Source organism: Callorhinus ursinus, unplaced genomic scaffold, assembly GCF_003265705.2.
Source record: "Callorhinus ursinus isolate GAN/ISIS: 27379988/994484 unplaced genomic scaffold, GSC_fseal_2.0 scaffold17, whole genome shotgun sequence".
Taxonomy (NCBI): Eukaryota; Metazoa; Chordata; class Mammalia; order Carnivora; family Otariidae; genus Callorhinus; species Callorhinus ursinus.
Window position 1 is genome coordinate 29,774,132 of NW_027397079.1, and position 20,424 is coordinate 29,794,555.

The 20,424-nt window shown below is 38.5% G+C and overlaps 1 protein-coding gene and 1 pseudogene across 1 annotated transcript in view; one reads left to right on the forward strand and one right to left on the reverse strand.

Annotated features, from left to right (window-relative positions):
• Nucleotides 1-20,424, forward strand: part of NRG1 (neuregulin 1) — a 1,085,273-nt gene that overhangs the window by 505,212 nt on the left and 559,637 nt on the right. The gene's annotated exons all lie outside the window — the stretch shown is intronic.
• LOC112834530 (multifunctional methyltransferase subunit TRM112-like protein pseudogene) lies at nt 9,168-9,545 on the reverse strand (annotated as a pseudogene).

Here is a 20,424-nt window from a genome sequence, read left to right on the forward strand (position 1 = left end):
CTAACTAATGGAACACACAAAGATCTGATGTATACCACCAGGTTTGACCTGTCAAAACTTCCCTTGTGTGCTCTCCATGGCCTTTCCCCTTCAGCTAGCTGAAATGGAAATAACACCCAGGAGAACTGGAAACCATGTGTCAAGGATGGCAGAGCCTTGCTCAGCCTGAGTCCCTGGTTGACTGTGTGGAAGAGAGCTACCACAGTGTTTTCTCACCTGCTACTATTTATTAGGTGAGCAAAATAAATAAATAAATAAACTTCCATTGTGTTTGATCCATTTTAAAGTTTTTGATCTGTTCATTCTAGGGGTTAGTCTCTTCTAAATAATCAAATCTGTTAGCATGATGTCATGAATAACAAATTGGCAATGTGAATTAAAATACTGTACTTGCCGTTTGCTAGTGATACAGCCTTGGGCAGTATACTTAAATCTACCTAAGCCTGAGTTTTCTTAGCTTTAAATGAATATTTAATCAAGGAGTTGTTGAAAGAAATAAAGAACTCTCTATATTATGCTATTTCTTGTTACTTATTCCACTCCAGTGATCAATTTATGCTTATTCTAGTTGCCCCACTGTTTCAAATATATGTGCCTTATTCTTATGAAAACAGTTTTAAAGAAATGTGTCTTAGGTATCTTTAGGTTTCCACGTTTACACTAGAGAACTTTCAGGTTTACATTTCATGCCTTTATAAAAATCATATGTCAGCAAAATGAGACAACGTCAGTTTGGGAATCATTTGACAAACCTGGATAAACACATCTGTTTGACCACTTAACTAGCTCTGTCACCTCTCCGAGGCTTAGATTCTGCATCAGTAATTTTGGAATGCTAATAGTTCTCTTTCAGGATTGTGAGGACTAAATAAAATTCTAAAAGTCTGCAAAACAACCTTGCACCCTGATGATGTTCCTTTTCTCCCCAAATAGATGTTCATATGGAGCACTTTTAGTCACTTTTGCTGGAGTGCAATCACCTTTCTTTCTCCAAATGTGGGAACTGAATGATAGTAACCAGCAATTTGGAATCTCTGAAGAAGATTTATATTTCTGATTGCAAGACTGAATTGCAGCTCACTCTCCCCACAAGCCTGTGGATTTAGCGTGACATTGGCCCATTGCTACATTAGTAGGAGACAGGACAAAGGTTGGTTGCACTGCCTATACATGAAAGTGATTGTCACAGTGTGGACAGAAGAAGGCTAATTTTGCAGAAGGATAGAAATATTGTAGGTTATCTAAATGTCTCACATGTATCACAATGTGCCTCTGAATGTTTTCTCCAGGTAGGGCATTGTATAAACTCTGCATGTTGGGATTTCCGTTTGGAAGGCACATGAGCAAAGAACATTCAGGCTCCACACCTACTTCATCTGCTGGGATTTCACTTATTATGGAAGGAAGGATTCTGGTCATTAGCCTTTCATATCCATTTGTGTCATAGAAGGGATGCAGTGGTTATAAACTGCACTAATTATGTACACCTTGCTTTAATCTGTTGTTGCATAAAAATATGCAAGGTATATTAGTCCCTACATGGTCTTGTATGTCGGTAGGAGAAAGGCAGAATCATTGGGAAACAGTAAGTACGATAGCATTTAATATTAAGATGTTTTTATTTCCATTCAGTGTAGTCTGTATGTGAAGATAAAGCATTTTAACTCAACTGGGTGGCAACAAACAGCAACATCACACTGAGTGCTGTTGAGAGGTGATTTACTCTTAAGCACTCCCTCCGGGAATTCACAGAGATTGGTCATTTAACTGGGAAACTTTTGTGGTTTTTTTTGTTTTGTTTTTTTCCTTACCTTTGTAAGGTAAATCACAAAACCTCAATTTTTGGGAGTGTTCCAGTTAATCTTCTGCTTTATTGAGTGTCACTCTGAATTCCCTATTTCTTTTAACTTCTATAGTGAAAAATCATTCTAGACACTGCTGAGCCACTTTTCTGCTTTATTACCAAAAATGTTGGGTTAAATTTAATTTTAATGGCTGAAAAATGTAGATCATTGTTTGTTTTACATTTTTGAAATGTATACTGTTTTGAGAATACAAGAGCTGTGGATACTATCAGATAGTATGGAGACAGAGAGAGAGAGAGAGAGAGAGAGAGGGAGAGAGAGAGAGAGAATTTTGCATACAATTTACAGACCCCTGCAAGCCCACCTTTGAGCCTCTGGCAATAGACCCCAGATTAAGAAACCCTAGCACAGATATTTTTGACATTATCATTCTAAACATTTTTGTTGTAATAAAAATATAAAGAAAAGGGGATTTGGCAAAATATTCATTCACTCAAGTAATTCAAAGTACGTAAAACAATGAAAAGTATTTGGCATGTGTATACCAGGAAAGTTACTTGTTAATTATTTCCTTTATTAGAATCTGTTTCATTGATTTTTCCTTTTTCTTTTAAAAGCAGAATATTAAAAAAAGTCTGATTAACTGTGGGTTTTATGGAATTGATTCTATAGTTGAGCTATAATTTAAGAGCTCTTTTAAGGATCCATTGAACTCAGCAATGGGAAAATAAATTCCAGAAATGTTCCTTAATTTCACAAAAGCAAATATAAATACTTAGCAAAACAAACAAAAACCCCTAAAACCACCAAACACCAGATGCCTTTTTTTTTTCCAGCACATTCTACTCAATTTCTCTATGCCACTGGTTCTCAACAGGAGTGGCACCGCTCCCAAAAAGGGAGCTCTGGAAATTTGTGGGGACATTTTTCATTGTCACAGTGTCAGGAGGAGCTGTTATAACTAGATAGCCAGGTTTAGGGTTACCAAGAAGGCTTTTTCTTTTTCTTTCTTACAACCCTCATGACTTTGTAATCTCCCCCAGGACAGTCATGTAGTTGAAAATCCTACTGATTATGACTGAGCTAGATTATAATTCTATTTGATAGACAAACACATTTTTATGGTTTTTAATGCACTCTGAATTTTTAAAGTATGTGTGAAACTGCCATATGTCTTGATACAAGATTGTCTTTTGATTTGGTTAGGAACTTTCCTGAGAGTTGTTTTCCACTTTGGAAAGTCATGCCAAGGACGGCGATGCTGTTAATGGTTATCTGAGTCACCAAGAGAACACATCGCTGTCAATGTACATTTGTAACTATAAGATACACAGTGATTCTTGTAAAGATACAAGCTTTTCACTACTTTACTATGTCTTCTAGTACAGTTATCACAAACATTCCTATATCAAAGTATTATTTATTGTGGCTTTATTCTATTTTAGTCTATAATTTATTCTCTAAGTTACAATTTATCAAAGAAGTCAAAATTTCTTTGAGAAATGTTCGTAGGTGAAGTTTTTTTTTTTAAGATTTTATTTATTTATTTGACAGAGAGAGACACAACGAGAGAGGGAACACAGGCAGGGGGAGTGGGAGAGGGAGAAACCCGATGAGGGGCTCGATCCCAGGACTCTGGGATCATGACTCGAGCCGAAGGCAGACGCTTAACAACTGAGCTACCCAGGCACCCCTAGGTGAAGTTTTATCTCCTTGGTCTTTTCACTATTTGCTTTAAAAAAAAAAAAAACACTGACATTAATTCCAGAATTTTATAGTTATTCAGAACTGTGTTGTTAAAGGGACAAGTGAATTACTATCTTCTCCGAGCTGAACTCAAGGGGGAAGTTTGACAAATGACTGGCAAAATAAAATAGTGACAATTTATTCCTTTTGTTCTCAGTACAATCACCTATGAAACATCCTTAAACTGAAAAAATTATTTATGAATAGAAGTCGGGACATTTAAATTCATTTTCTTTCTTTTCCCTTCATTCTAGAAACCCTCCATAATGCAAGCCTGAATATAATGAAATTTTGCATAAATGACATGTGGCAACCTAATTTAGTATAAGCTAAAGAACCTGGTAATACTTTAACTTCAAATCTCTTGCATTTCATTCCTTCATTACTTTTCTTCCTTTCAAAGCATTCTTTAGCCATGTACCAAGTCTGAACAATGACAAATCAAATCCCCAGAGCAAAAATAGTGTTTCAGTATTTCCGTGCAATTAATTGGTGCTTCTTGATGAGTACCCAGTGCACTCAGTGCTCTTGTAGAAGATTCTCCAAGCCTGACGTGAGGTTGAAGTCTGAGTTTGTCACAGCATTCCCCTTGTGCTCTCAGCCTCGTTCTGTGGGCCAGGTCATTCACTGCATCTATACAGTGAATCTGTCCCTCTCTTTTCAATCGGTCACCCTATCCTATTAAACCCTCCATCTCAGTAACTTCTCTAAGCCTTTCTTCTGTGTTTCAAAGGCAACAATCATTATCACAACAAAAGTAGTTAATATTTCTTATGTGCTCACAGTGTCCCAGAACTAACAAAGTGCTTTCCCTGTGTTGCCTCATTTAATTCTCTTACAACCTATGTGATAAGCTCTTTTATTATCTCCAAGCTCTATTATCATCTCCATTGTACAGACAAGAAAATGGCATTCAAAGAAATTTATGGTCTTCGTCACTTGGCAAAGGTCCTACAAGAGGTCTATTTGATTCCTGAGCCTGCCTCACTATCATGTGTTCCTGGCTTTTATCTTTATAAACTTGGATTGCTGAGTTATCTTTCCATGAGGTGTTGCTGCCTTGAAACTCGGTCTTTAGGAATCATTTCGGCATTTTGTTGACAGATTATACATAGATCACAAATAATATCCAGTCCAATCTCCATCCAGAGTGGACATCACTCCTCTACTTTTTATTATAAGCTATAAAAATCTGCTATGACAAATCAAGTCCGCATTCCCCAGTCTGACATAAACAACCATCATAATATGACCTGATCTATAGTCCACACTTCAACGGACTTTATTTCTTTGTTGATTCCCATTTAGTTGTTCCCTTGATGGAACTTTTTTCCTACCCACCCCACCACCACACCATCTTTCTGTCTGTGCTCATTTTACTCTGCTCCCAAGTAAGTCCTTGGATGAGAGGAAACCCCTTTTTATTACCATCAATCTGTCTGTGTCCTCATCAGTCATGTCAGCCTTCCGGCATATGATTGTATTATGGCTTAGTTTCTAAGTTTTCTTGAAAGATCTTGTCATAATAAGATTGTTGGGCCCTGTAAATATTTTATTTATTGATTAAGCTTTTTTTCATTCAGCATGTTGAGTCTTCCATTTTGTTGTGAAGATTCAATTCTCTTTTCTCTGTGCTTCTTCCGTGCCCTGGACATACCTCTTCTATAGCCCTCCTTAATTCATTACATGCCTGTGTCTATGGAGGGGCCATGCCTTGTTTATCTTTGTATTATCCCAAAACTAGAACTAGTAGGTACTTTGTAACTGTTGTTGAACAAATGAAGAAAATGCTAGGGAACAAACTCTAGGGATTTTGTGGGTTTAATACATTTTCTCTGCATCCTGTAAAAGAGAAAGGCTATTAATAAATGAGTACTCTCCCACCTCTGTTAGGATGATGTGAATGAGTATGTAACACTTAACCCACCGTAAAATGCTATTAGGCAACAATAGTGCCGTGACTTTAGGCTGGAAAGCAAACAATATATGATGTCCAATTGTTCTTGCGAGGGCAGCAAGGGCAGATTTAAGGAAGAAGAATATAATAAGATGAAATTTGGCCAAGATACAAGGTTAATGTCTCCTCACCTCCCAAAGAGTGTGGAAGGATTATTTATCATCACAGCTGTTGGGATTTAGAGCTTACTTCTTATCCAGATGACAGTGCCTTTTCCAGAAGGCTAGTCTCCAGGGCTGCCCTAATCAGCCAGCATGTCCTATGTAGGCAAGATTTGCCTTGGCTGTCTTTACCCAAGTGGTGACATAAACCCATCTAAAGTCCATCATTAATGCCAACAACAACCTAGCCCATGGTGACTCTGATTCCTAAAGCTGAAGACTTGGAAAAGGAGCCTCATTTTCCATCATGCTGATTGTTGTTTTCAGCAAGATGTTTACCTCTTCAGTTTTCTCTCTGCCAAGTACAAATCAGTGTATTTCCAACATCCCAGTGTTTGAACTGTGTATTGCTGGCTTCTACTGTTTCTCTTCAATTAACAAGCAGCTGTAAAAGAGCTTTGCAACTGACATGGGGAGAAAATCTCTAAGGTGGGGATGGACTGCATCCCATATCTCTAAATCCTCACCAGACATCTTCTGCTAGGACACCAAGAAGACATGTACAGAGGGGACATTTCAGATAAATGAATACTCCACGACTAATTGACTTTGGTCCCAAACATATATGTAGAGCTCTATCCCAGGGAGCAAGGCAAGACCATATAAGATCAATTTAGTATTCCTTTGCTTCTTTAGGTAAAAGCCAGAATGTAGAACAACTTAGTAGCATGTTTCTTTAGACTCTTCTTAGGTCAACGCAGTGAATTTGGCTTTCTGGATTTTACCTCTTCAACTACAAAAAGCATGAAAACAAAAGGTTTAGGACAGTGTTAGCCTAATCTGAGCCCTCCATATCTTTCTTTAATGCAGCCTTACCACTGGGGCTGCTAGACCTTACAAGAAAATGATGAGTACAGACCGTTGTCACCACACCATGAACCTCAGGAGGAAAGAAAATATCCATAGCAGGTTTACCAAAAGCAAGGAAGATAAAGCTTTATTTCTTTCCTTTTAGTTCCTTCACTCTGTAGTTTCTGGATTTTTAATCCATTTGAGCTCCTCTCTTTTGGATGGAATGTGTGTATATGTGTGGTTGTATGTGTGCACGTGTGTGAGTGTGTGTGTGTGTGTGTTTACAAATCTATAAGCATGAGATTTTGCACTTTCCTGGAGGTCAGAGTGCATGCTTAACTGAACTTTTGCAGGAAATGAAGGCTTCTATAGCTTCAAATCTTCACATGGGCACACAAATATATAAATGTAAAACAGAAACCGAATAGGATGAAAGTAAGGACACACTATGTTTTTCTTTTTTTTCTTTTTTTTTTTTTCCTGCTTAGTGACTGCATCTAGAGCTAAAGATGTACTAGAGCAAGACACATACTAAGAACATTCACTCTCCCCTACCCCTTCCCTCTCCCAGCAAGTTTTGATGGCATCTGGTAAAGGACATATATTTTACAGTCAGAGATAATGACATGACAAGATTATTCTTCTTCCCCAGGCCCTGCCCTGTAACGTTTAGGTGCCACCTCCCTGAGCCCAGGAGCTAACATGAGGTATTTTCCTTTACTTGGTGGAGCTGTGCACGTATGTGCTGGAGGGAAGTGTGGAGAGTCCTGGCAGGCACTCTGTTACAGCTGCTCAGGATTGTGTGATCTTTCCAGTGCATCATCCTGGCTTTATGCAGTGATGTCTTCTGTGATGACAGTATGATTATAATTAGTGGGCACTGTGCATTCCTATGTAACAAAGCACATACGTGGCCTCAAGAGGACACATTTGCTACCCCGGGTTCATTGTCAACCAGCTGTGTGGTTTGGACAAATTGCTTCATTTTGCTGGGCCAGAGTTCTTGACCAAGTAGAGTGGGGAGTAATTCCTCTTCTCATTATCTCCAGATTTTGGTAGAAACCTAAAATTAGTTGTGAAAATTAGATATGAAAGTGCTCTGGGAGTTGAAACAGTGGGGAAATCCAAATCAGAATATTCGTTGAGTTCTGTTTTCCCAGTATGCAAGCTGCCTGTGTCAAGTCTTCCTCACTTTGTAGACCATTTTCTACAACGCAACCAGAATGGTCTTTCTCAGTGTATGTGTGATCATAGCCATCTGATTAAAATCCAAGGTATCTTCTCCCTTCCATAGAGCAAGAGTCATGCCTCCGTAAGTGGCTTACAAAACCCTTCACAGTTGGTGCTCTGGCCAGTGGCATCTCTCTCCTGATATATTAACAATGCACTGAACTTAGAAGCCTTCTCTCTTACTTCTTCAGACCTTAACAGGTCTTGGTCTAGAACCAGCTTCCCCCTGTTCTTAGCTAACTCCCACTCATCATCCAGATTTCATAGAGAGTCACTTTCAGTGGGAAGGCTTCCATGGTCCTCTATTAGAAGCCTCTGATTTGTACTCCCACAAGACTCTGTACTGTCCCCAGATGTTTTATCTGATTGCTTTTCCTCCACAGAGGCACAGACATCATCTGTAGAAGTCAGTATTGTAAAACTCTGCAGCTAGCACGATTTCAAGTTTATATACAGTACTCAAGAAATATTTTTGAATGACCAGTCGGATGGTGTATTAGTTTCGTATGACTGCCATAACACACTGGATGTCTTAAAACAACAAAAATTTATTTTCTCAGAGTTCTGGAAACTAAGTCTGAAATTAAGGTGTCAGCAGAGCCATGCTCCCTCTGAGACTCTGGATAGAATTCTCCCTTGCCTCTATAGCTTCTGGTTGTGGCTGGAATCAATCCTTAGTGTTCCTTGGCTGGTAACTGCATCACTCCAAACTCTGACTCTCCTCTCACCTGGCATTTCCCTCTTCCTATAAGAATACCAGTGACATTGAATTTGGGCCCACCCCCTGACCTCATCTACCTTGATTACATCTCCAAAGATCCTATTTCCAAATAAAGATACATTTACAGTTATAAGAGGTTAGGACTTCAATATATATTTTAAGGGACACAGTTCAACCCATAACCACTTGGTAAATCAGTAAATTAGTATTTAATTAATATAAGTTATAGACAGAAAAGACTTCTTCTGATTATGATAAAAACTTGTATAGATCTAATCAGTTAATTTGCTTAAATAATATATGTGTGATTGTGTGTATGTATACACACATCCCTTAATTTTTTATATTGTGCAAAAACCCCAGTGGCTAATTATTCCAAATAAAAAATATTGTGTGACTGTGATTTGTCTAAAGCACTCTAAAGACACCTGCCTTTTCCAGATGTAGTTTTTGGATGACAAGAAACGATTTCTTGGCCAACTTGCCAAATACTAAATTATAATCCATCACCATATAAATTCTGTGCTTCTAGCATTTAAAAAATTTAACAACAAATTAAGTTAGTAGTTTTTTTTTTGTTTTGTTTTGTTTTGGTTTTGAACCTTTAATGAGAAAAGAAATATATCGAGCTCAAGAACACTGTTTCATGTGTCACTGGGTCCAGGTTTGGGGATACACGACAGACCTAGCAAACAGGATATACATCAACAAAAACATTCCTGGGTTACAGACTGAAAAACTAGCGCCTGGCACAATTAAGTCTTGGTTTCCTCATCACTCAGCAGCATGTTGGGGATCCCGCAACTGATGGGGAACAGACATCCAGACTCTGGGCACTGCAAGGTGCCCTCCAGCACATCCACCTCCAGTAGCACGTGGTGCATCTGCCTCAGGAATTTCTCATCGTGCTCATACCTTTCAGTTGGCCCTTTGGGCACCTCGACCAGATGCAAGGTATCCACCGCCTCCAGAAGCGCCGCCCACTCCACCTTGGGTATCATACGCGCCACGAAGTCAGGGTTGAACTCCACAGGGTTGATGCGGACCTCGGCGGCCTGGAGGCGCAGTGGGAAGCCACGGGGACCCACCCCGCGCACATGCAAGCTCAGCAGGTTGTGCGTTAGCAGCTTCATGTCGCCTCCAGTAGTTATTGTTATAGTTAAAAGACAGCAGTGTAACATATCATTTATTCGGATCTCCAAATTCAGGGGATTTTTGTGGCTAAAAGTTCAGTCTTGTCACTTACAGTTCTTTAGACCTGTAATCTATTCTTTACTCTTTTCTTGAAGATGATTCATGTATATATTAGGTCTTTTCCCAAAGCCTCAGATTATGAAAACCAAAGTAAGATGAAGAAAAGCAAATGATGTGCTAAATTATGCCCTAATTTATAGTATGCAGCCATGCAAAAATCAAGAAGGAAATGTAACAAAAAACTCAGATAAAGTACATTTTTCCTGATTAACATTGGGTAAAAGAAAGTGAAATAGAGATTTATTTTTGTTTTAATTAAAAACTTTGAAAGCTGTGCATTTGGGTAACTAGTAAATTGATCCTCTTCTCTAATGTTCGTTTCAATTAGTGGTGATATCAGGTGATATCATCTCCAGCTGCCACCCGAATAGTCCACACTGGCCTCGTTTCAAGCTTAGAACTACTTCAGCAATCTCTCTAAGAAGAATTCTCAGCAGTCCCTCTAAGAATCCCTCATAATCTTTCAGATGGCTATGAGTAAGAATCTATAATGTAGACTAACTTTGTTGAAATAGAAGTTTTAGAGAATGTGAATATCTATTTCAGACAAGGGGGATTATAGTTGAGTAACTGACCAAGGCACTTTTTCAAATCCCATCCCTTTTAGGTTCTCTTAGAGTTTCAGATTAATTTAGCCAAATACCAGCCTTATTCCTCCCCACCTTTCCCTAAATATGTGTGGCTGCATATTCTTTCGGCTTTAGGAATGGATTGTGTTCCTAAGTTAAACGTCTAAGTAGGAGCCTCTAATTCTGACTTGGTTGGGTGTGCATGTGCATGCAAGCATACCACCATATGGCAAAAGGCAGAGCTGCTAAAACCATATATAACAAAAAGGAAGCTCCGTTGGCAAATTAATGAACTGAATCTGATACAAGGTACTCACCATACTTTAAATTTACAGATAATCCTGCTGTTATCAAAAATTTCTGCCTTGATGAAGCTTAATTTAGGACCTACAAGTGTATTTGCTGGGCATGGTTCCCCATGATCAAATAAATATTAGTATCTTAAAAAATCAAACACGATTATGAAAATGCACTAATGTTCTCATTTTCAAAAGCATTTATTAATGAGGAATAAATATAAGTCCTTAGTTAAACAGCTGGAAATCGGGGCTCTGTAGAAGTGGATTGCATTATTGCCTATACCTGTTCTATTCGTGTGAAAACACCTATCCTCCCTTTCAGTAGACCGTAAAGTGGTGCAGGGCAGCAAGTTGCATTTTTATCTCCATGTTGAGTTAAGTATCCATAAAGTCTAATGCCCAGTGACTACCCAAAGGTAATGAAAAGAAATGAGTTTCCGAAGAGGATCTCCTGTTTTACCAAACCTGTCTCTCTCATTCCATCAATTTCCATGTTGATGTTTGTAAAAACTTGTGGCTAATTACATTTTCATTTCTTCTAAGACTCGGTACAGTAATATGTGAAAAGCATTTAAGATCTCCAAGAGAAAGGCATACAAGCAAATAAAAGGGGATATGTCATTTATATTAATGCCTCTGTTAGTATTACTATTGTTTTTTTATTCCCACAGCTATTGGAGGATTGAGTTTCAATGTTGATAAAGCACATAATAAACATCCTGTGTGATAGGAATACTATACAATGATAATTATTTCCTCCCTTGTGCATTATTACTGAGGTTCTTCCTAATCAGGAACTGTGAACTCTAAACTTTTTTTCTGCAGCCATTTTATTAAAAGAGCTTCTGGATTCTTTCCCCAATCCACCCCCCCGCCCCCAGGCTGGAAACAAAGAAACCCAAGCAACTCCTAAAGGCCACTGAAAGGAAAATTAAAAAGACACAGTTTTTGTTTGTTTTTTAAGAATAATCAAGTCCACTGTAAATAATAAATAAGATTCAAATTCAAATCCCCTTTTGGGATGATTATCTGGATGTTTTTACTAACTGGCCTGCAGCCATTATTTTCTTGTCCTAGCAGGTTAGAGATTGTTCTGCCATTGTTGAGAAGAAATAAAAATCAGAAAAAAAGAAAAGTTAAGAACTCTTGTGGAGGACTTATACATTACATACCATGTCCTGCCTCTTTCACATGTGCTATTTCCAAGCTAAGTTTGTGAAGTCGATAGGAAGATTCCCAACTGCCAGGCAAGAAAACATTTCAGATTTAGTGCCTGACTTTCCAGTGTCATACAACTATTGAAATAGACAGGATTTTAACACCAACTGCCTGGTTCCTAAGGCGAGGTTCTTTTCTGCATTCCATGCTAATTACTAAAAAGGTGTGAGATTGGCATGTGGGAGTTACACCTTTATGTAAATGCAAATGAAGCACAGCAGAGACTAGAATGTTCTCTGGCCCTGGCAAAAGACAGGAAGCACAAAGGGACAGATCCACTCAGGGCCCATAATTTTAAGAAGCACTGTAATTTTAAGATAATAACAAATATTTAGATTTGCTTTTTGTTTCCTAACCAGTAAGTCCTGTCTCCATTCTCTGGCTGGGGGGTGTGTGGAAGTGAGTCTTTGTGATAAATTATTGTGTTTGTGTGTGAATGGATGGAAGGACACATCAGAGATAATGTAATGTTTACTGCTTTGCTATTAGCACAATGGGCTGTCTTTATAGAGTGTAATATTCAAATCTATGCACCAGTGCTCTTTCAAATAGAGAATTTGTTTTCTATTTTCACTTAAAACTATCTTTTATTTTAATTAACAGGAATGCAGTTTAATCAACCATCTTTACAGTGAAGGGAGATTTACAAGCTTATAATACTGTCAGATTCTAGGGTTATATAAGTGAGGAATAGAAAGACAATTTTAGGGAAGAAGTGGATTTTTCTCCCTTCCTCCCTCCCTCCCTTCCATTTTCATTTTTCTCCTTCCTTCCCTCCCTCCCTCTCCCTCCCTCTCCCTCTCCCCTCCCCTTGTCTTCCTCCCACTCTTCCTCTCCCTCTCTCAATTCCTCTCCCCTCCCTTCCTTCCCTCCCTTCCCCTCCTTGCCTTCCTTGCTTTCCTTTACTTCCTTCTCTCACTATGAAGCAACTGTTCTACAAACTAGGAAGTTTCATTAAGGGTGTGTGATTCCATCTCAGAACACCTATCAGACTCAGACCTATCTGAAACTTCATTCCAAGGGCTCCCAGTGATGTGTGCACATGTTTTTATAATGGTAGGAGAAAGGATTTGTACATGCATCTGTGGATCAGAATCAGTGGTGTACTGGTGTAACATCCGGCTCTTCGGTGGGAGGTGGGAGGAAAAAAAAGATTGAGTAGGGGGAAAACCTTGATTTCTAGCGTTTGCCAAATTCCGAGCTATAACTACTCCCACCATAACCAACTTCAAGGTAATTTTTTTTCCCATTACATTTCATTAGGGCCGTATAAGATGTCATAAGGAATATAGCAGTGATAGGAACCCATGTGGTTTAACTGATATCCACATATGACTTGAGAATATACAATTCAAATAGCTATTGGTTTAATATCCCAGGGTTGTTTCTTCCAAGCAATATTTTCCTTCTTTCCTAAAGAGATGATAATAAATATTCATGACATAATTTAGGAGATATTTTTTATTCTATTACTTACCTCATCACTATTGTTTTGTATAAAACAAGATTTGTGAAAAGACCCAGGATTTTACATTTATTGTATCATCTCCTCTTGGTTTGAAAATGAGATGTTTGTTTTGCTAATATGTTTTCCTGATTAAAATTGAGGCAGCAGTCTATTAAAAGTTTTTCTCAAGGCAGTACAATGGCAGGCTAGAAATTTTCAAGTTAAATAGTGGCAATTTCTTAGTTATGTTCATAGACTATTCAAAATTGAGTTAAAACAAATGTTCTTAATTTTTTATGGGTCCAAAACACAATTTTTCAAGGGATGATTTTACAGATATATATGTCTATATAAGTATATAGGCATATACATCTATATATGTGTGTGTGTCTTTGTATATGTATATATACATATATATATCTGTGGGGATATACATATGTATTTGTAAAACATATATTAGCTAATGAGTATAGCTTTATCAATTTAAAAATGAGAAAACAGGATATAAGAATCTCATACTCTGCCAAGGAGCTGTGCTCAGCTATAGGTGGTTGGTTCTGCATTTTGTATCTTGTTACTTGTAAGTTCTAGGAAGAGAAGAATCCCTTTTCTGTCATGCTTACTGTCAAAATCTGTTTCTATGTAGTGACTATACATAGGACATACTCAAAACAGTTTTCAAAGTAAATACATGAACTCATTAATTTAAAAGATAAGATAGCAAAGTCATGTCTATGCATTTTTTCTATAACATTGTTTAATTTTAGGCATAATGATTTATTATTTAGGATGCTTAGAAATCGTGTTTACTTAGAAGTGGTTTAAAAGTTCTTTATGGGGCGCCTGGGTGGCTCAGTCGTTAAGCGTCTGCCTTCGGCTCAGGTCATGATCCCAGGGTCCTAGGATCGAGCCCCGCATCGGGCTCTCTGCTCAGCGGGAAACCTGCTTCTCCCTCTCCCACTCCCCCTGCTTGTGTTCCCTCTCTCGCTGTGTGTCTCTCTGTCAAATAAATAAAATCTTTAAGAAAAAAGTTCTTTATAGGCAGATATATATATGTAAAAATTGAAGTAGTTCCTCTTCAAAATAAAAGCCTCCAGATGTTGGAATACCTCCTACATATGTGGACCAGTCAAACTATGCCAAAAGATAATGAGAAGGTCTTATTGCTTTAATTACCTGTATTGTTCTCCAAGGAACTCCCACCTCTGCCAATTCCTACACATGTTATTTATTTATTTATTCAGCCATGTATCCACCCAGCTATCCATATATTTAAGAAATACTCGTTGTTCCAAGTACCATTTAAATAAGGGTGATTCCAGAGTAAGCAAGATATCTACAAGAGGTCCTCATTACCAACGAGGTTACTTTAATGACATTAAACTCATACATGAAAGAAATATTATATAGATAGTTAAAATAGGATGATATGACCTCAGAATAACTAGATGACAATATTAGATTGGGCATTTGAGAATGAGATGAATTTAAAGTGAGATCTGAATGACAAGGAAGAACTACTCATGCAAGGATTGGGGGGAAGGGGGTGGAATTTCAGAGATAGCAAACATCTAACATGATGACCCTGAGGATGGCATGACTTTCTTTGTTTCTTGAATAGACCACAGGTTGGAGGATAAAGTGTGAAGAGCAAGCTGGTACAAAATAAGTTTGGAAAGGGAGGCAGGGCCAGATCATGGGGCTTTATAGCTTGGCTAAGGAGTTTTCATTTAATTGTAAATCCAAGAACTCATTGGAGGGCATTCTGCTGGGGAGTAATTGACTTGATTTAAATTTTTAGAGTATTACATAACTGCTGTGTGGAAATGGATTACATATGAAAAGGATAGAAGCCAGTTAGAAAACCATTACAGTAGTCCTGGTGGAGGGTGATGGTGGCTCAGTTATGGTGGTGGTAGTAGAGATGCAGAGGAGATCCTAAACATGTTTTGAAGAGAGAGGGGCAAGATTTGCCGATGAACTGGCTTAAGCGATTGGAGCAAAGGAAATACAGAATTAAAGGGTAACTCCAAAATTTTCATTCTGAGTGACTGAGTGGATGGTATTGACATTTACTAAGATGGACAAGATTGGGAGAAGAGTAGAATTGGAAGGTGAAGTTATTCATTCTTTTGTGGCTGTGTTTACATTTTGAGATGTATATTAAATATCTAAGTGGGAATGTCAAATTCACAGTTATTTACAAATCTTTATTTCATAGGAGAGATTGGGAATGGAGGTGGAATTTTGTATGCCTCTAACATATAGATAGTATTTAAAGCTGGAAGTCTGAATGAGTACTTATGGATAGTAGTGTCTTAGTCAGCCATACCAAAATACCATAGACTGGGTGGGTTAAACAGGAATTTATTTCTCACAGATTGGGAGACTGAAAGTTCAAGATCAAGGCACCAAGAGGGTCATTTTGTCTATTGAGAGCTCTTACTGGGTTTAGATAGCTGCCTTTTTGCTGTGTCCTCACATGGCTTTTCCTTGGTGCATGTGTGTGCAGGAAAAAGAGAGAGAGAAGACACAAGCTCTTTTGTGTCTTTTCTTATAAAGGCAGCAATCCTGTCATGAGGGTCCTCATGATCTCATCTAAACTTAATTACCTCCTAAGGTCCCCATCTCCAAATACAGTCACATTGTAGGTTAAGACTTCAACATGTACATTTTGAGGGGACTCAATTCAGTTCATAGCAGATGGGAACGAGAAGGGATTCCAGGAGCCCTCTAACATTTACAGATACACTGAGAAAGAGAAGCCCAGCAAAAGAAACTGAAAAGGAGCAAAAGTGAGCTGGAAGAAAACCAAGGAGCATAGGGTCTGCCATGTGACAGTGGTCTTTAGGATGTTTGGGGAGAAAGAGGTTGAAGTAGTCATTTAAGAGAGTGAGAAATCAAACATAAGGGATTAGGGTGGTTTGGGGAGATGGTTCTCTGTGGAACTTTTTCATTTTTGCTCATCTCACAGTCAGAGTAGCTGACTCCCTTATCGTGGAACTTTTTTTTCCCCCAAGACTATATAGTGAACAACCCTGGGAGATTGATAGTGTCTCTCTCCAGAGCAAGGGGCAGATTTGTTTACTGTTCGGTGCAGTAAGAAGAATGTCTCCCTCTAGAGCAAAGGTCTGACAGGCTGACTGCCCATTATAAAATATTCAGATTCCCTAAGTGCATGGTTTCTCTTCAGTAATGTGACCCACTTGTGTGTGCAGATGTCACCTGGCTCTTTTGAACCCACACAAATGCTGACACTCTGACTATTGCTATTGTCTTAATATATAGTCCTTGGTCTCTGACCCCGATGTCTCACATCTCCTGCCAGCATCAATGAAACAGTGATAGATTAACTTTGCAAGTAGAAGAGGGTAACTTTTCAGGTTCTTCATGGTTCTTCAAAGTGGTAAACAGTTTTGATTGTCTACTTGAGATTGGTGGTTATGGTACCATGTTTTTCTCCAGCAATATTCAGTGGTTTTGATGTAGATGCAGGTAGATGGGTTTATGTATTAGGGATTTAATATGAGTGGCTTACTGCATGATCACATAGCTCATTTTGAATAGAGTTTCTCACTACTGGAGTGTGCAGACCCAGGAAGATCCATATTTACATTGCCATGTAAAGTGCTGATGAGTGTGCCAGAACATTTAAATCTTTTTTTTTTTTCAAGATTTTATTTATTTATTTGACAGAGAGAGAATGAGAGATAGAGAGCACGAGAGGGAACAGGGTCAGAGGGAGAAGAAAACTCCCTGCTGAGCAGGGAGCCCGATGTGGGACTCGATCCCGGGACTCCAGGATCATGACCTGAGCCGAAGGCAGTCACTTAACCAACTGAGCCACCCAGGCTCCCCTAGTGTGCCAGAACATTTAGATATTTCAAAGAGGCACCAAAATGATAAATACTTTAATCAATCATTTGTCACAACCAATTTTTATATTCCTATGCTTAGATGACATAGTTCATATTAATAAATCAGACCTTATGTGATACCCTAGTATTAATAGTACTTGACTAAACCACAGACCATGGGCTACACTTAATTAATAATAATAGTTAATAAAAAAATTAATAGAATATCATACTTTCTCAGAGCATATAAAGAGGTAATTACTTATTATAGAGACATGTAATGTATCTCTGGTTTATTAGGTTGAAAATCAATAAACATGTTTTTTAACATATTTTTACATGATTTCTTTCACAAATTTTTTAAATTTCTAAATGTTTTTATCATAATTTTTTAAAAAGATTTATTTAGTTGAGAGAGAGCAAGAGTGAGAGCAAGCCCAAGTGGAGGTAGGGGCAGAGGGAGAGAAACTCAAGCAGACTCCCTGTGGAGCCCAATGCAAGGCTCAATCACATCACCCTGAGGTTATATCATAAATTTTTAATTGAATTGAGAGAAGTTCCTTTACCACTTGGCTGCTAGTTTCTCTCTTTATAATACAAGGATATTATCCCTATAGAGCAGTTAAGAAGATATTTGTCTGTAAAGCAGGTTGGTGGAAATGATATTGTCTCTGCATGTATGCACACTTGCATGCATATATAATGGACTGAGGGATTCCAAATACTTGGCAATCTGTTTAATCTACAGAGAGTTGTAGAGAGGGAGAGCCATGCACAAATCCAGTCTCTGCTTCTAGGTTTTACTTCCTCTGCTATACTTCCTCTTACCATGATAGCCCCTGATATACATAGGCATCTTCATCTCCCAAATTCTGGTTGGCTGTCTGCATTTGGGTATCAGAAAATTGCTTTCCTTGCCTTCTGAAAGACTCCATGCTGCTGCAGGCCAGTAAGTATTTATTCCATTCTAGTCTGAATCCTCTCACTCACTCTTAAGTGTGTATTTTGTATGCAGTTCTTTTGCCAGAAGCAACTTTATATTAATACTGAAGTTTTCTAAGGTTTTGGACACCTAAAATGGATCCTGTGTTTGCTGGGGTTCTTTCAATTTGAAGGATCTAGAAGTAGACAAGTAGAGACTTTTAATATTGTGGAAGAATGTCCAGTGTCCTTTTTGAAGAGAGAGAAGGTCCAGAAACCTCCTTTAAAGTCCTCTTTCCTCCCACCCCTTGCTTGTCTCTTCTTCGTGTTCAGCAACTACGCCTGACTTGGCAGAGTCTGACAGTAGCCACTAGCATCAGTTATGACAATAGTCAGTGGATTTAAGCTTCAGGGGCAATGTACCAGTGGAATAAATAGAATGTATAATTGTTGCTCTGAGGACCGAATGTGTCTGCACTCTCTATGGGGGTCCTCATTTAAGCCCAACACCCAAAAAAGACAAACATCTAAAGCTCAGCATGGGGTCCCTAAGGCAGGGGAATACAAGCAAAGCATTTTCCTCATAAAATGCAAGTCTTAGGATTTCATGTCACAACACAGCTTTCCCCCTTCTCCAGGTCTGAATCAGTAACGATGGCCCACTGGTACACATGATTCTGTTGGCTCAGAGCACCAGCAAGCTCCGGGGTCATGCCTGATGGGAGACTCACAATTTTTAATATAAGATGGTTGAACCCATTTTTCTTTATCTTATTTCCTTCCTTAAACTTCAGTCAGGCACTTTTTCAAAAAGAGCAAAACTAAACTAAAACTAAACTAAACATTTTGCCTTTAGCATGGTATAAAAGAATACTTCATATTTTGATCTCAAGCAACCATTCTGACCCCATCTTCCCCTTTTCCCACTCATTCAGTCTCTAGGCATACCCAAAGAGTTGAGTTTTCTAGAACATAGCCCTCTCTCATAATTCTGTGTCTTGGGATAAAATGTTCCTTCTGCTATGCCCATTTCCACCTAATGAAATTGTACTCATCATTCAAGGTCAAGTATAAATGTCTCTGTGGAAAGTCTTACTGACCCCTACCCTTCCCCTTGTACTCCCCAGGGGTTTTAACTGTCAGCCTGAAAGATCCTGGGGCAGAAATCTGTTTAATGAACTGAGAGGTGACAGAGAATGGAATGGAAGAGAGAACCACCAAGTAATTTCTTCTCTTTGCACAGTCATGAAACAAAAATGGAAAAGAACTCATGTTTTACTTGACAAATCATAAATTATCATGAAACGAAGTGAGATATTATGAGCCTTTGGCCTCTGACAAAGTAATAAATGTAAAAAAGAAATATCACTGTCACATGTATACAGATTATAGAAATATATGAGTATGCTTTTTATAAAATGTAGGGGCCAGTTATAGTAGGCACGTTAATATGTACATCAAGGGTGTTTTTTTTTTTTTGGAAGTATACAAATGTGTACACTTAGCTTTAAAAAGGTAAGAGTTGCAAATAGCAAGATGAGAATGCATATTTATGCCATATGGATAATGCATGATGAAGCCTTAGCAATAGCTATCTTGTAGCTTACTTTGGGGGTTATAAGTATCTTCTAAGAGATGGTTCTAATTTGTCCTGTCCAAGGTATTTGCATTTGTTTGTAGCCAAGATGCATTACTTCATGACCTCTAGGATGCAGTAGCTGTAAGTCTCATGGCCCTTAATGCAGTAGAATAGTAATGTTTCTCTATCTGCATGGCACACTGACTCAGCTGGTAAGTGCCTCAGGGACCAAGGGCGGATGACTGTTCCTGTCAGGAAATATTCCCTTGCGTCAGAAAGGAATTACCTGAACACTACAATTCTGGAATTTGTGTCAACAACCGTGAAGGTCAGGGCAATCCTTCATGTAGGTGGATTTCTGTCATCCATACTGGGATGTCTATTTAGTGTTTGTGATGTTGTCAAGCAGTGGTGTTTCATTTGTTTTCCTTCTTGCAAAGACTCAACCAACACCCAGTGATCCTATGATCATTGATTATCGATCACCCTACGATCATCTGAATCCTTCCCGACTAACTTTATTTTTCCTGCTCTATGGTATAAATCCTCTCTTTCTGGCAGGCAGATATCTTTCTTGTCACCCCCAGTTTCTCTTCATTGCTCATGTTGTTCTCAGATACTGAAATGCTCTTCCTTCTCCTTTCTAGATGATCAAGCACTTCCAAGCACCACTGGACCCCATTACCTCCACCTCCATTGACTTCTGGTCAGCCCCACATCTCTTTTTTCTTAAGTCAGTTTGAACTTCTGTTCCTATGAGCCTTTGAGTTTATGCATCTTCTATCTCTCTCTCTTTCTTTGTCAATTATTTCATTCTGGTCCTTGGTGCTAATTGAGCACATCTAATTAATATCTTAAACTCTTTCAG